The 17,531-nt window shown below is 37.2% G+C and overlaps 1 protein-coding gene and 1 long non-coding RNA gene across 2 annotated transcripts in view; one reads left to right on the top strand and one right to left on the bottom strand.

Moving 5' to 3' along the window:
- Nucleotides 1-17,531, top strand: part of LOC110836901 (allatostatin-A receptor) — a 164,224-nt gene that overhangs the window by 78,862 nt on the left and 67,831 nt on the right. The window lies entirely within an intron of this gene.
- The window catches only part of LOC110836902 (uncharacterized), a 53,130-nt gene continuing 38,202 nt past the window's right edge, over nucleotides 2,604-17,531 (bottom strand). Inside the window, exons 2-3 of the long non-coding RNA XR_002545503.2 lie at nucleotides 5,248-5,309; nucleotides 2,604-2,940 (exon numbers count right to left, since the gene is read on the bottom strand). This is a non-coding gene — a long non-coding RNA (uncharacterized LOC110836902). The remainder of the gene's footprint in view (nucleotides 2,941-5,247; nucleotides 5,310-17,531) is intronic.

Raw genomic sequence — 17,531 nt, 5'->3', positions numbered from 1 at the left:
AAATTATTAGCTTCTCTCGGTTGATTATTGCTTATTTCAGATTGTTTCACATATTTTATGGTTACTTAAAATTTCCTTACGTAGAAAACATAAATGTGTGTGTTAAGTGGTTCTACTTGCTTGAAACTAGACTGCAGACATGTTTGCTTCCTACACTCACATAATGCCACTATCTAAATTCATAACCTTATACGAGGAAATAACACGTTTCGTATGAAGTTCCTTTGACGAAAGCAACTTCAAAGCAGCACAAATTACTTGAGTAGGGGGTTGTGTGGTAACGAGACTGAAGATTACATGGTCAGATTAAAGCACACGATCTCTCCAAGTGTTATTTGAAAGGTGTACGCTGAAATTACACATTATCGTACTTCAGTAATTTACTTAACATCTGTGATATATTCCAAATACAACGCGATATAATGGACAAAACTGATTATGAGAAGCTCATAATTTCTTTTCCAGAGAATCTTATCCTAATATAATAGCCAATGTCCGTCACGTCTGATTGTCGATCATAAAATTGATTTTAACTTCTCGCGGTGGCGAATCTTGTAGCAAGAAATTCAAGTGAGGCCATGGTGGCGCCTATGGTGGGGCTCTGGCAAATTATGCGTTTAGTTGGACTTTGGAGTCTGGAGTCAGGTGGTCGGTTTATTGTTGGTATGTTTGGTAGGTATCTGACTTCAATCGCCATTAAGATGTTTTAAGATTTAATTTACTTTATAAGGAAAATACAGTTACGTCGAGGTTAAGGTGACAACCTTTATTATCGGCAAACAAGAATTTTATGACGATTATTTCTAAAGAATGTAGATTAAATCCCTGACAAACACTAAATCGCGGAACTTCAAAATAAAGAGTTTTCTTGGAACTAAATACGTACACCGAGGAAAATCTTAATGTAGCAATCTAAATGCATTTTCCAGAAGGAACAATGAGTAATAATGATCCTCACAGACGAGATCTGACTTGGTTTATAGATAAGTCTATAACATGGGATGAACAAAATAATACGTTTTATGAGTGTAAACGACTTCTGTGCGAATACATTCAGAGGCCAAGCAATAAGACGTATTTTAACGAAAGTGTCGGTAATTTATAATTTTTATTAATTTTGTTGATTTTCCGAAATAACTAGGATTATTATTAAGTATTATATATCATAAACTGACAGTGTATGTGTTGTTGAGTAATGGTACAGGAAACAAGAAATATTTTAACGAGGTCTTAATAGCAGAAAAACGTAGAGAATTAAATATGTCACTATACGGTTTGTCCCATAAATCCACAGCCATAGGTGACCTCTGTTACTTGAAAAACTACAGTGTCCCAAAAGATATATACATATCCATTACATACGTCATCACCGTGTATGCATCTGCTTGGGACACTCTGTATACAGCGGGAAAAGTTGTAAATCATGTATTTCTAATCCCAAGTGTCGGGATTTTTTTACCTGGGCCACAAAGTTACGGCACTAGAGCCTTTAAGTCTTCAGTAACAAAGAGTAACGGCTATGTTGCCACGTTGACACGAAACTTTGCTAGTCATTGCCTTTTTTCCCGGTTCCTGCAGCATTTGTGACGCCTTCACGACCCCTTTCGCTGTATTGTGAACGCGGCAACATCGCCGAACTTTTTACTGCTGATAATGTGAAAATTCTAGTGCCGTAACGGCTCGCCCAACTTAAAATCTCCAACAACTGAGATTCGAAACATATGATTTTAAGAAACGATTCGCTCTGTACATTTCCTCCGTGTTTTACCAGATAACAGACTTCTTTTCTGGTCACGGACTTACGAACAACGTACACGTTCAGTGTCAAACTTTAAACATAAGCCCCATCTCTTACCAGCAGGCCTGAGCACAAGATCGATTTTCATGTAGTGCTGGTTACATTTCGGAGCTTAAGGTACATGTACACTCTTGATGAGAGGAGATCTGACACGTGAAATTGCACGTAGATTAAAAAGCGACGTATCACACACAATCCCACAATATTACAAGGGACAAAGTGGAAACCTGCGTTTCGCTTTGTTGTAAACACTATCACGAATGAATTTCAATTAATTCTGATATATTTCAACAATAAACATGACCAAATATGTACACTAAAGCGTCCACGAAACGAATGCCACTCAAATGCGTTTTGAAATGTCCAGTTTCAATAGCCATCGTGATTGAATTAATACGTCAAACGTTTACTGCATGTCGGAAAATAGGACATTAAAACCAGCCTCACTCATAGATCTATAGCATTATAATAATCAAACACGTTCACATAGCTTTAAACTAGCCCCATCTTTCATCATCGATATTTTTATGTTCTGTTCGCACTGTTTTTATATTAAAATATAAATAATAGTAATTTACCCTTTGTTTTGTACTAGTGGAAATCCTTCTTTTGTTTTAAGGAAATACATATAACGGTGTTTGAGAACAGGGTAATAAGCACATAATTATATACAAACGCCTGTAAACTTTTAATCTAGGCAATTTGGTGTCAGTATGCTAAATGGACTTACGCTAATCGAAACTAACATTGTGTATTATCATCGTAATTAGGCATACAAATGTTCGTGTACATTTATTGAGGTTACTGGCTCTCAACAGTTGTGATCAACGCAAAAGATTTTGACATTTTGCGAAGATCAGATAGGAGTTCTACCTCACCGATTAGCTTGAAATAAAGCCAGTAGAACGGTGCACGGGACATGACACAAATTTAACATACTCACACGAAAGACGTCGACAGAATTTTGGACGTTTCTGCTCATCCAATGTCACGTACTCTCGTGAGCCAATAAACGTCAGAGAGTTTGTGTATAAAGTATTCAGTCACTTCAATCGTGAAGCAGGAGCCATTTGTACATCCCTCCCTCTCTCTCTCTGCCTTCCATGCCTTCGTTTGAGTCGGTCACTTCAGTAACCTCTGAACTAAACAGAAAACGTCTCTAGTGTAACCAGTGCACATTACAAAGTTCTGTACTATTAATAAGGACGAAGCATTTTATGGTGTTCATGTGCGATATTACACTCTTTTTGTCGTAATTACCTTTGAAACTTACTGCGCAGAATTGTGTGAATGTAAGTCGCTGATAAATGCTTCAGCGTTTGAACTGCGTGTCATGACCTCATTTAACTTTAATTATGCAATTGATGTGAACTCTCTGCTGCCGCTGGGGTACACTGCAGTGTCCACATGTTCACATGTTCTACAATTACTAATTTAGTTGTCAATAACAAACTGTTTGTGTCATTAGTGTGCTGTTCTATTTTATTTGTAAATTCAAAACACACCCCACTCCACATTGTGAGTGCTTCATGTTGTTTTGTTCTTTTTGAAACTGGCTTCAACACGACATTCTGAACTGTATATTATTGACTTTGTTTAATATTTACAAAGTCTGTGCCGAATACAGACGTTATAGCAGCTCAGAATACAATGCTGTAACTATAAACATTAATGAGGAAACATTTTGAAAGAGTTGTTCGTGTATTCGGCCTACGTGAATATAAAATCCTAACACTGGCCTCGAGCACGTAAAACTGTCTCCTGGGAAAGGTTGATTAATCGAACAAAATAGATTCGTCCAGAACGAAAGTCACGTGTTATCGGCAAGTTAATCTGCTCGTTATCGGGGTTATGACATTTTGAGCACGTGTTCGTGAAATATCGGATTATTTTCTTACAAACTATATTTTAAATTTTAATGCCAGACCTGCTCTGAAAGTCAAGTTTTTGATTACACTTCCGAAATACGCTACTCGCTTATTAACTGACATTTTACTTGATTAAAATTAACTACCGTTAGCTTATAACAGGCATGTTTATAAATTAATTAACAATGCATTGACCGCCTAATGTCGAGGAGGAATGTGTTACACCCTAAAGGAGGATTCCTCCAAAATACGGGTAAGTCACATACTTAATATTAGACAGCGCACAAGCTAATTGACAAATACGTAAAATATCAACAATTTTCTTATTCAGACTGATTCTGTTTTAGCGTGAGAGAGTTCCAATTGCGTTCTGTTTCAAGATTCTATTATCAGATGAAGATATTAAAATATTGAAACAAATCTGAACTGAATGCCGCCCTTCTAAATTCGTAGGGCATACAGAATCTTCAAAACTAATAGTTCGTGTTTATGCAGGCTGGCATGATTCGAAAATCTAAATGCAACAGCACGTTATTCTAATTTACTTTTAAATTATACTTCTTATTCAAAGGATTGTATTTTATAACGTTTAATTAATTTATCTTCCTTAGCTTTGAGAAACACTTTCTTTAGTTCTCAAATCACACAGACTAACGAGAATGCAAAGCGAGTGACGCTAATACTGTTACAGTCGCACTCAATAGACATGCCTGCCTTATTTAAGACAGTTTCCTCAGCAATGTGATGTGAAAGTGGTTACAGGAAATCACAGTAAGCTTCTAAACAGTTACTACTGCCTTGATCTAACCCTTATCCTAATATAATTGTCGCTGTTTTATCCTCACGTACATAACTGTTCCGTTCAGAATCCCGAAGAGGCGACACATGCAAGCTCACTGTCTTTTGTAAGTCATGACAGCCAAAATTCTTGCCAACGAGTTCTCGTGAAGTTGATCTATATACCACTAACATGTTATAATAAGTAAATTTAAGGATCTTACAATTTTATAACCTAATAGTAACAAAAATGCGATTAAATATATTTTATTTACGTCTTCTTCATTTTGTACTGTAATTTTATGGGAAAGACTCCATTACAGATTGCTAACGCAGAGAGACATAACAAGTCTCACGCTGAGTAACACGGCTTTTTCCTCTGAACATATTGTATAAAAAATCTTTGGCTTATAAGTTATAAATTTCCAGGAGGTATATACCGGATGTTTAAGAAATATAAACACTAGGGTGTTTTAAAGAATGTTAACGCTTACATGTGCCTAATTATGTACAAACCTTAAAACTTTTAGGCACTCGACTGTAGGTATTCTTTTACGATGAGCGGTATTTTTGAAAAACTTATAAAGTATTTGATTCGAGATTCATAAAAGTAATCAGGCAGATGTGCGTTGAAATTGGCTGGGCAATGCACCAAGGTAAAACGTCTAGAAGGAGAGACAAAATATATAAGACGATTATGTGTCAGTTTAATCCGCTTCAAAGAAGAACACATAAAATGGTGATCAGGAATTATGTCGTCGTTTTCTGTTCCAATAATCAGTGTTTAACGGATCAAACACATACCTGAATTTCTGAACAAAGGAATGATGCAGATCAGAAAATCAGACTCCCACGCGTCCAGTTCTCTGAAACACAAAACGGGGGCTTTAAGTTGTCATCCAAATTTAAGCTTTCTACGAAATGAAGTAATCGATTGAAACTGATATTTCTCTCCGGATGCTGTTACAAATGGTGTCATGATCCTTACAGAACATGAGGTTGTGGTGGTGGTAGTGGTAGTGGTAGGAGAAGGTAGAGGCAATAATAATAATAATAAAAAATTTCTTATTGTTGTGGAAAAATGTGTAGAGGCCTATATATGTTTGCTCGTAGCTCGAGAATATATTCACAGCGAATTTGCATAAAATCTGACATGGTCATGCCTTGAAACATGAAAAATATTTTCGGGGTAAAAAAATAATGAAAAGTGTCCTGGGTTCGAATCCCAGTAAGAATGGTTACGTAAATCTAAACATAATCATGATGTCATAATTTATAAAATTCGTATGTAAGAACCAAGGGAGCCACATCTCATTTTTTTTGTAACAAGTAAAACAGGAGCATTGATATGTATCATATGCCTGTGTGTAATCAAGCCACAGAGGGTGTGATGAATTAATTAGTGTGTGTAAACAACGAATTTTGCCACAGACAAACTCAGTCTTTGATCACACAGCAGCGTTTCTTTCCATAACACAGCTATTGACTATAAACAGGATGGGCAGCGTCCCTTGCGCCTTTCGGCATTTGTGTGTTAGACTTCGGCTCTGTTCCATTAGCACCACATCCGCTGCAGTAACTAGAACAGTGATTACCTTCAGAGACGTAGGGAACACTTTTACGACACGTACGAGACCCCACAATCTCTTGTGGAAACCCATCAAAAATACTGATTAATCACAATTAATTCCTGGGATCTTTAATGAAGTATATTAGGATCATGAAGCCAATGAGGATGACATGCGAGCCTACAATTAGGCATTGGGGAACATTTAATAGGGAAACCTGAATGGAAGAATCCTATCGGAAGGCATAATCGTAGAAGTTAATGACATTATTACAGTGGATCTTAAATAGATACAAGTAGGAGTAGAGACTCAATTTATATCGGTCACAGTAACGGGCTGCTGTAAACACGGTAATGACATTTCTGGTTCCATTAGAGACGTAGTAGATAATTTGTTAGGAATTATACAAGCAAACCAGCTGTGTCCTTGATCACATTTTGATACTGGAGCTGCCTATATACTGTCACCATATAACCTAACTAGTTAGTGTTGCTGTCAGTGTTTCGTGGCCGGATATCTAATTAGCTTTCCGAGCTGCGGCATTTGGCCAGAAGTCTCAACTAATCCTCCTGCCTATAACTTGCGACCAGTTGTCAAAATATGATAACCAGATTTCGGAACTAGTGCCCCTGTTTGTCTTTGTATATGTCATTCTGAAAAGACATTTTGTGTCCTGTTGTTTGTTTCTTTTCGCCTGTATATTTCGATTACTCATGAAGTTACTTTAAGGGAATTTCTAATAAATTATGATGTGATGCGTTACATTAAAAATACATTAAATTATTTTCATCTTACTTATTATCAGTCTGGTTGAAACCAAATTTACGTAACTAGACATTTTGTAATATTTATGATTTTTCCTGCTGTTCTGTGTCCTTTTCTCAAGTCACGCCATCATGTACCCAAGAGATTGTTTTCTTTGAAGTTGTGTGGTCTATTTTTTGTGCGTCAATTTCTTTTTACCTCTCGTGTTCTCCCCACTCCGCCCCAGATTTCATTTCTTGTATGGAACGTTGCTACGTGTAATCGTGTTGGTTACTTATTTCGCCATCTCCTAAATGGAAAACTGTAAGATTCCGTGATATAGCAGGCCTGTGTCGTGTTAAATTATAATGAACCACGTCTTGTTACTCCTCTGCGAAGTGGAATAAGGACAGCATAGGATAGTGCAGCTGACACTCAGCGGTCTCCACCATAAATAATATTTATGATTACGTTTAAAAGCCTCAGCTTCCGTATTTAGATATATTGTGAGTGTGTGACTGTGGAATTGATGTGAAGGAAGAGGCAAATGAACTAATGAATGTTACCGCATTTCTGCTTGATGCGTCTGGCCATTCTACAATCCCAATTAGAAAAAAATGTAAGAAAATAACCAGGGTTCGAGATTATCAGAACGTATTCAACATAATGGCAAAATAAGTAGTTTTATAATAAAAATGATATTAACGTTTTATTCCATGGCGCCAAGTACTACTTCAGATGATGGTCACTAGGCTAGTGATCAAACTACCCGCCATTTATGAAACCTGAGTGTTCCTTATAGCTGGACATTATCCTGACCATTTGAATCCAGTACACTTTATATTCTATTTAAGATCAACTTTAATATTATCTTTGCTTCTATGTCAAGGTTTTACAAGTAGTTACATTCCTTCAAATTTTCGAGATAAAAGCTAAGAGAATTCTCCATGTAGGAATAAACCATGCGTACTACATTTCCTGCTCATCTCATCTTCCTTGAATACACCATTCTAATGATATTGATGATGTCTATAAATCATAAAGCTTTTTAAGATGGCTATAATCTGTGTTGTTGGGCCATGTAGTTTGGTAGAATTTTACAGACGTTTCAGACGTCCTTGTGCCTCCATCATCAGGACTCACCGCCGTGAAAACCTCAAATCCTACATAAAACCTTTCATTACCTGATTTTCTCCACCCTCGTCTTATTTTCTCTCTTTCTCTAAGATTCATCTGATCTCAGCATCCGATTCTCAAACGCCAACAATCCATGCTCTTTCCGTAAGGCAAGAGTTTTAATTTAATTAATATATCAAGAAACAGGCAAAATTATAATTTATGTTTTAATCTTCGGGTTTTTAGGTATAGTAAAAGGACAGAAAACATGTTTAATTGAATGAAAAAACACTAACAAGCAACCTTGAGTCCAGTTTGCTCTTATCTTCTTTGTAAATGTAATTTTGATTCGTTACTGATTAAAAATAATTTAACTCTCATGATACATAACAACAAACATTTTATTTGTTCCCTATAAGTTCCCATAAATAACCATGAGCACATTTTACTGACCGTATAGCATGCAAACGACTGCGTTTAATCCCACAACTAGAAAACAGTATTTTGAGTTTATAAATTTTGTGACCGAACTGGGGGATTCGCGTGTAGGAACAAACGACCACAAATCCGTGGGCTTTACTTGACTAAATTGCGATAAATGCTCAGAGTGGGCACCACAAATGAAATTCGACCTAACAGATAATGCTTCATGGCGAATTTTGGCTCTATTGTTCCGTTTGTCTTTATGTTACGTGTTATTATGTGGTCACAATTACACACATATGTCGGTTCACTCACCATTCCGTCTTTGATGTGGACATGACAGAACTTTTAATTTTGAAGGAATATATCATCAGAGGTATTCAAACTACAAATAGGTTAAATTTTTAAAGTATTACACTCAAACTGAACACAATATTTGTCATATGTGCTGATACCAGACTATATCCTTATAATGTTTGTAGTTAGAAATTGTATTAACCTGTCAAATGGGGCTGTCAAATAGATCAAGTTAAAAGAATTCTGGTCAATAAGGGCTCCCATTATACCGCGCGTATTGTCTCACAACTAAAGTTTGCGTTTCGCGTCTCTGAAATTTAGCCAACTGATAACAAAGCCACACAAAAATCTTTAAAACCTTCTCTTTGAATAATGCATTCCTCTGTTCAGAGAATGCGAATAGCGCGATTCTATACTTAAAATCCTTGGTTTCCTGCGTTTTAATAGCTGTTGATTTAGTTTAAACGTAAATAGTAATGGATCAAAGGCATTACACTGCTAATTGGAAGGTAACATGGCCACATGTATGTCTGGACCAGCCAAATAAACTCAATTATCAGTCTGAGTTGTTTACGCTGGAACTCTCAGCTACTCCAGGCCTAGCACAGAAATAGCTGCAGACTCAGAAACCGACGGCCTGCTTGTTATTCCACGTGAAGGACTTCAAATTACATTTTAATTTAACTTCTTCTTCTTCTTCTACGGTTACGAAGCTTGACGTGACACAAAGAAGGAATGTTGTGGTTTACTTTCTTCCGGGAAATAACCAAAGTGTTACATTATTGTTTACAGACTACTAGGGAATGTAGCCGTTCTTCGATGATGTGCTTATGGATTCTGGCGCCATGTGGACTGGTCGGCAGATGCTCTTGTTTCGGAAAATGATACTGCCTCCATCTTCAGTGCGCACATAGCCGTTATTTATTCGGACACTTCTTAAATTAAATTGTGTTGATACGATAAGAGTAATTATTTTTTATAATAGTATTTTAATAAATATATGTTGATGAAAAGAAAGTCTCGAACATGCAAAAGATTTGGCGTTGCTCAGCTTTTGTAATATTTACGGCTACGTTACCAAAAGTAATCGCTTTATGCGTGAACCAGCTGCTTAGAAACGGAACATCGGTAGACTTTGATCACTTCGTACGTCTTACGTCTCTACAGATGTCCGGTTAATGTCACCTAACTTCCAAAATGGAGACAAGGAATCGGAGAAAACTGGAGAGGCAGAAAAATTCTCGGGATAACAGATTCTGATGCGGATTGAGTGCAAACAGCAGCTGCCATCTTAGTCCAGGCAAAACGCAGGGCATCCACCCATGCTACAGTGTGTTACTTCTGATGTTAGACTAGAAAATTCGTTATACTTGCTGTATTCTGTTCAGCCTGAATTGTAAAGAGCTATCATTTTTAGAACGCTTATTCCTGAGAGATTCCAAATGTGCTACACGCAGATTTCCTTAAAATCTGTATATATTTATTTTACTCACAATGCTCTACAATATACGTCTTCAGAATCATTTAGTTTGTTCTGGACAATAAAATAAAGACCAGTCTCGTTCTCTCAAATGAGTTTGACATAGCGTTCTCTGTGTATAATTTTTTATAACACATTTGAACAACGTTAATCACTGTAAGTGGTTGGTCATTCAAACTGTTCAGGTAACCCATGTATTCAATGCTGTAATCACACGATCTCGCTACTGGACTCTATCCTGAAAAGTTATATCTGTTAAGCATTGTCACTCTCATATTTTAGATCAGATATTATCCTTCCGCCTATTCCTAAATATTCCAAATGGTTGCTTCCCTTTAGGTTTTTTTTAATCAACGTACTATTCGTCTGCCCATGCGTGCAACATGCCCCGCCCATGACTACCTCATTACTTGTATAACACTAGTAATATTTTATGAATAAAAATGTTTCGGTTACAAGTCTACAAGTTTTGTCTTAAAATATCTTATAATTACTAATCCACGTGTTTTGAGACGTAAAAAGTGGAGACGATGTTTATGAAGCTGTGGGTGTGTCGGTCACCCACAAACAACGAAAGCATGGAAAGGAGATAACACACAAAAAAGACGCACGCTCCAGGAGATGGATTTCCTAACCAGAGTCGAGTTAATGTTGGAACCTCCTTTGAACTTTTAGATCTGGTAGAAGACGTTATATTAGAAGGGAAGAAAAAAGTAGTATTTTAAAAAAATCTCAGATTGAGATAGTATAGACATTGAAAAATGAATAACGAAAGAATGCCTAAAAACATAATGACAACTAAAATTTAAGGAACAAGGAAAAAAGGCAGACCACGTAAGAGATGGATAGATGAGGATGAAGAAGATTTGAAGATCACGGGATTAAGAAATTGGCATGCATTGGCTCAAGACCGACAAAAATGGAGGAAAACTATACCGGAAGCCAAGGTACACAAAAAGAAGACGTTATATCTTTGTGCATGGTATGCCAGACTAGGTTCAAAATACATGTTATTAACAGCCATTTTTGATAAATTTATAACACTAGTATCATGTAACCTGGAACAACGGTGATTTTACGTTGTTTCAGTTTCGCGGTTATTAGTGCTGTATCAGCGTTTTATCTGATGAGAAAGAACGTGACAAGAACCTTCGATGTTTTCATGAACTTGTTTTGAACCAGGTGTGTGTCATCGCATTCAAGCGCTACACGTAACGTGTATTATGTGGGCGCAGCAGTGACGAATAATGAGCAGCTTTGCTTTGTGCAGATATACACAAGGAGAAAAAGAAATAAAAACTCCTTCACAAAGACCGCAACAGCTAGAAAATGTTATTTTCTCTTCATTTTAGTGGAATCCCACAAGCAAACATCATCCTGAGATATCGAATATCGTATAGTTCATTCGGATATATTAGAACAATTTTCAGATTCTGAGATTTCCTTACTAGCGGTCGATTCAGCTAGTACGACTAGAAGATGGATATGGAAATAAGCAACAGGAGGTTATTTTATGGTACTCTTTTGTCATTACTTCGGAATAACTAAGAAAAATTGTGATAAATCTCAGCTAGAACGGAAAACAAACGGCCCGTATTTGGATCGGGAATTTTCTGATGGAGCTGGGTAAAACAGTGTAATGGAGAACTTCCTTCAACATATATCACATCAATGAAGATAAACCGGGTGGTGTACGTAGTAAGTACGGGGAAGATGATAAATGCATATTGTAGTCCAATCGGATATCTTGGACGCAAACTTAATCGTAGATGGGAGGAAAATACTAAATAACGTATGACAGGTCTGAGTCAGTCGACTGAATATAACTGGCTCTGTTAGCATCCATTGGTGGACCCTTTTAAGCACGAAAATAAATTTTCGGCTTACATAAAAATATGGAGTTTCATTACCACATGAGTGTTCATCAGCTACTTAGATAGGACCTCATTCCATGCCATTGTGCTACCCACGCTCGACTAAATGTACCCTTAAAATATCAAGACATTAATTTTAATGTCGATTTCCTTCAATAGAATGCACTTTTTAATAATGTAGTGCCTGTATTCAACACCGGGAGAGTGGATGTTGCGAAGTTTAAGCACTGCTTTAAACACTTGTTACCTTTAAAGAATACAGACAATCCTCGGAGATGATGGGATTGCCTATTAGCCCTTCAAAGGACAATCTGATCTAAACGCTATTTAATAAATCTGTTCCCGCCAACAAAAATAATTCACCGTTCGCTCGCAGATTTCATTGATGGATTTATGACAAACAAATTCGGAGTTCTTTCTGTCCAAACAGAATATTCGACCCACCAACCGAAAAAGCTTTCCCTAATGGGATGTACCCAACGGATGTCAAAAAGATTAATGATATCAAAACAGGTCATGAAGTATATTCATCACAGTAAAAAATTGTACTACTGTTCTAACATGGCAGACAATCAGCAAAGATGAACAGCACGAATAAAATAATGAGATAAGAAGGAAAATAGTGGTCTGAAATTTAAATTTAAAACTTACAGTAATTATGGCAAATAACATAAAATGTTCTTAGAAAATCGTGAATATTTTCCTCTCGAAAACACTAACGTTAACAAAAAGTATGAAGAAATCACATGTATAACACAAAAATTATATCACTTAGCATATTAATATTACTTTTAATTTCAATATGATTCTCCAATATATACTTCGCTGTCCAAAGATGTTTCTTGCATTGATAAATTTCCAAGCAAACAAGATACAGTCGCCAGAATAAACTTCCTTGGCTAACTCATTTCAGTTTCAACACATGAAGTGATTGTGATCTGTGATCACGCACGCATATTTCATTCCAGGGAACAGAGGGTCAGGGTCCTCTCGTTGCATTCAGACTTCATATTCATCACATATTTATGCGTAATGTTAGTGGTTTCTTTCTTCCATTCAAAAATCTGTCCATTTCATACAGAAATTACAGGAGATAACTTCGGAAGCTGATGCTGTCACTTGACACATAATCAAGTCCAATTCAGCCACAACCTTTGGATCTAGCTGTCCAGTAGCTTTGATATTATCATGAAGGTGCTGCTTTACTCTCTGAACTATGTCGTTAAACTTCGTTACTAGAATCAAATACAATTCTAAACTCAGAGCGTGGGCAAGTAGACCTTAACTAAGCGAAAATTATGTGGTCTGGCTTCGTTTCCTACATTCAGACAGAGATGTGAAACGTAAATGAGGAGACGAGTCTCCTTTGCTTTCGTATAATCATTTCCCAAACGCACATTCGAAAATATTCGTTATTATTTAGGTTACCTAGAAACAATTTTTCATACCGTCAATTTCAAAAACGTGGAGGTTATACGAAACAATAATTTTGCCAGTTGTGCTAGTTTTGTGAGAACCTGTTTCTTCCAAGAAAATATCATAAATTACATTTGTTTAAAAACAACGTGTTCAAAAATCATTTCAATTCAAGAAATACAGCGGGAATGAACAATTTAGAATACCACATAACGGAGAATGTCGTCACTTATAAAGGACCCTTGGTAGGCCTATTTTTATAATAGTGAAATCTTTGAGGGCCCAACGTATTGATCCTGTGAACACAATTGGAGAGACCAGAAGTGCTTACAGAAGTTCGGTAAGGGAATCTCATAAAAAGACTGCACTTTAGAATGAGATCTACAATAAAGAGTGAGACGGATATTAGGGTACAGGTTTCGAGGATGGGCGATGGCTAGAAATGTCTCTCGGAATTGTGTCCAACGTCGGGTTTCTGCGGCAGTGGTAATCAACCTAGGAGCTGTGCCACCACGGTGTTAGTTAAGTAACAAGTTTCTCGGCCGAAATGTGACACGCTAATTAAGACGACATGTGGATACGTAACGCAGGGTGTAGGCCTAATAGCCCAGATTACGTCACAAACAGCTTTGTATTTAACCTCCACATAAATCCAGCGTGCTAAAGAGCGTGTGACAGTAATTCACGGATGGTCTCTATCCTCTTAGAACTTCAATTCTCAAACAGATGCTAACCAACAAACATGTTCATGAACTGGACTATGTTATATAAATGCAGTCAAAACACAGGCGGTTGTTGGGGTTTTGCTCTAATTAAGTTATTAATATAAACATACGATGTAGTGTAGTTGTCCTATAAGATCACAAGACGTTAACCACAAGCAAACGTGGTGCCTCTTCGAGATGTGAGATTGAGGTTTCCGGGGCTGTAAGGATAATAATTACGTTCGGGGTTTAGGCGCCTAGATGCCTACGTCTCAGAAAAATAGTTTCCGTCTTCAAGGCTGATGCATCGCCACTTCAGCCCTGAAAATGCCGAAAGTAATAATAATAATAATAATAATAATAAGGCAAAAGTAATTCCAATTATTACAGGAGCAACTGGAACCGTCTCCAATCACTCAAGAAATATTTGGCCAACATCCCGGGCGAACACGACATTAAAGAACTTCAGAAAACCGCCATTCTAGGAACATCATACATCATTCGAAAGACGCTCATGTAAAATATATAGTATATATTGTGATACCTCGCAATAAATGTATATAATACATGTAACACGCATTTAAAACAAAATGTATTTTAGAAGTAGCTTTGCACTATGTACCTCAGGGGCAAGGTTCGTCTCGGGTATTATTATTATTATTATTTAGTTTTCTGTCTGACGACAGGTCCATATGAACAGGATCCTTCCATCCTTTCCTCGGACTGGGACCTGTTCATATACGTTCTTGGAAGATGATCCAGAAGTGGTTTGCCATTGCCTTCTTCTGTGTGTGAATGGAGTAATTGTTGGAATGCCACGGAGGAAAACTCCGTGTTGCCTAGACCACGGCCTTGCCCAACACAAGTTATAAATTCTGGAACCGCCGGGAATCGAACCTGAGACCCCAGGATTACAAGGCCAGCGTTCTAACCGCTAGACCACCGTGGCATCTCGGGTACATAGAAGTAAATACCCTGAAAAAGGTGAATTTATGGAATAATAATAACAAGAAGAACAAGAAGAAGTCGGCATTTACTAAACAATTGTCAATATTCCTTCTGTGAAACACAACGTTTGTTCTCATGTTCACAAGAGCCCGCCAAAGGACCAAATATCCTCGCTCAGATGAATCCAATCAATCTCTTTTGTAAGAGCTGACCATAAATTTCAGGTGTCAGAAAGCATCATGCTCAGGAAATTATGCAGGCCTACGAAGGATAAAGTTAGCAGTTCTGTAGAGTAGACTACAAAATGAGAAAATTCGTGAATTATATTGATCACCAAGAAGAGTTAGTTGAGTGGGCTCTATATAGGTGCGGTTGACTGGACATGAAGCTTGGATGGTGAAAAGAAACAGATACAGGATTTTTGTGCTGAAATCTCCAATAAATCGTACACTTAGGAGATAGAAAAATATCATTAAGGTTAGTATTAAGGAGTTTTTATAGACTGAGAGACGGATAGAACTGTCTCAGGATTGTGTGCAATGGCGGACTTTGGAATTATAGGTTTTGAACCTCTGAGTTATACTGACGTCGTATTATTTACGATAGAAGTAAGTATATTACCAGTAGTGAAACCCACATTACTTTAATGAGGTAATGAGGACAGAATAGAGCAGGGGTTCTCACCCTTTTTCGCTGCCGTACCACTAGTTCTAATTTAACACATTAAATGTATCACTAACCAAATGCGTTCACGGTAAACTTATTTATGTTAATATTAACTTATGATTTTCTTACTTAGTTCGCGTACCACTCAACATTGGGTCGCGTACCGTAGGTTGAGAAATTCTGGAATGGAGGATAAGTCAGTATAAAACTCACGTACTGAAGGAAATACGTTTTCAAGAAATCAGATGTTTAAAAGAAAACAAAACAAAAGATGCTTTAATCCTATAAATAAGTGAACATAGCACCACATGTGTCTCAGTATAAACAAACGAAGGGCCGTTTCTCTTCGGTAAGTTCAGTTTTACGTTCCAGGTTACACGCAAGCTAAAAGTGGAGTATAGCACGTTCCTTGCATCGCTTTTATCATTCACGGAGTTCATACCTGTGAGATATTTAAGGACATGGCATATCTCGCATCTTCAAGTAACTTAACTGTCACGTTGGCAAGTGAACCCGAACTTTGACTACAGAACCCAGCATAACAGAGCAGCACAAAACGTGAGTGTGTGATACGGTCCGTCCATTTGCACGGCTGTTCAAATCTGATTACTCTCCACGTCTTTAAGCGACATATTGGAACGTAAGAACTAGGCGAGGTGTGATTCAGTCACCGTGCAGATACTAGTTGCATGGTTTAGTCAATATTACAAACTCTCATATAAAAAGTCAACAAAGTTTAAATGCGCGAAAATGTGCCTGTGAGATATTTATAACCTTGACTTCATGGTCTGACATTCAACGAATTTCGTCATTTTTCACAAACTCTAAAGTTTTGTTACTCTGTTAATATGAGCTTGCAACTGGGCTGTAACTTACGCCAGCACACACATATTCACACCATACTTCTTTAAGATTCAATTCAGTACGATTTCTGTTTACAGCTACATTTGTAAACAGTCCATTCGTTTTAGGTTTTCTGACTAAACTTTCGTTCGTACTTCAATTAATGCACTAAGTACGAAAATATATTACAACTCTCGTATCAATCATTACATGTTACAAATGTATTTTCTCCTTTGTCGACTTTGTGATACAGATACTGAATACTTACGAGGAAATGATGTGTAATTTCCTTTGAGTATATCGCTAAGAATACTTTTTCTCGGTCTCGCAAAATCCCTTTCGCAACTAACATAGTTGCATTTAGTAATGGCCGTTGATGAAACCATTACGAGAGGCGGTTATGTCTAAGTACGCTGGTCCATTACTGCTGAAGCCGAATCAGAGAAACGTAAATTCATATACTGCATCCTGCTGTGTATTTAATATAATAATAAGTACATACATAACCGTCTACAGGGCGTTTATTTTGCTGTCTACAACATTTTTCGGCCTAAACAGGTCTTCTTCGGGCGTAGATTCTTGCATGTGAATGATCTGTTTCATAGATGTGTAGGCCTATATACATACTCGCACGCATTTGAGTAGCATAACCGATGCCGGGATCCATGTGTGGAATTTAAGGGGGGAGCTTATGTATTGCAAACAAACTAAAATTGACAATGTAAGATTTGAGGGAGTATGAAGATTTCTGTCTTCTGGGTTGTTGCGCTGTGTAGTCTGGTCGATGTTAACCAACGTTTCAGAGGTCATACTGCCTCCATCATCAGGGCGATGAATACGCCATTTGGGTGGGTGGTTGGTAAACATCGACCAGACTACACAGCACAACAACCCAGAAGACAGAAATCTTCTTTAAAATTGACAAGTAACGAAAATAATCAGCATGAACTGCGTGCTTTAAAATGTCCCTTTTGTATGCCCAAAGTAAATAAAATATTGACGTGTTTCA

The sequence above is a fragment of the Zootermopsis nevadensis genome, unplaced genomic scaffold, assembly GCF_977971745.1.
Source record: "Zootermopsis nevadensis isolate Lab colony 2312 unplaced genomic scaffold, Znev_1.0 Znev_ptg000013l, whole genome shotgun sequence".
NCBI classification, from domain to species: Eukaryota; Metazoa; Arthropoda; class Insecta; order Blattodea; family Termopsidae; genus Zootermopsis; species Zootermopsis nevadensis.
This window is presented reverse-complemented; position numbering and strand designations above follow the sequence as displayed.